This window comes from Apaloderma vittatum, unplaced genomic scaffold (genome assembly GCF_000703405.1).
Source record: "Apaloderma vittatum isolate BGI_N311 unplaced genomic scaffold, ASM70340v1 scaffold18916, whole genome shotgun sequence".
NCBI lineage: Eukaryota > Metazoa > Chordata > Aves > Trogoniformes > Trogonidae > Apaloderma > Apaloderma vittatum.
Genome location: NW_009723572.1, coordinates 1 through 376, shown reverse-complemented (window position 1 = coordinate 376; position 376 = coordinate 1).

The following is a 376-nucleotide window of genomic DNA, read 5'->3' as shown; positions in this document are numbered from 1 at the left end:
GGTTCAGCTGATGGTGAGATTAACAACCTTGTGATGAAGATATTTAAAAGTCGGCCCTTCCTAGGGAGCAAAGGTTGGCATGTTACTATGAAACCTGATTAATTCTCTAAACCTTCTGAACAGCTGTGCCTGTTCTCACTTTTGAACTTCTTAAGAAACAAATATCAAGACTAAGAGTGAGTTTTTGGTTGGTTTTTGTCTTAAATTCAGTAACTTTTACTGTGCAACTTCCCCCTGGCCAAATCAATGTTGTTTTTCAAAAAAATAGTTTTAATGAATGTTTCCAATAAGTTGTGTAGTGCCTTAGAGAAAGGGTAACTTAGTACATAACATCTGTAGCATTGCACTTTTTACTGCAGTAGTAATAGCACAGCTT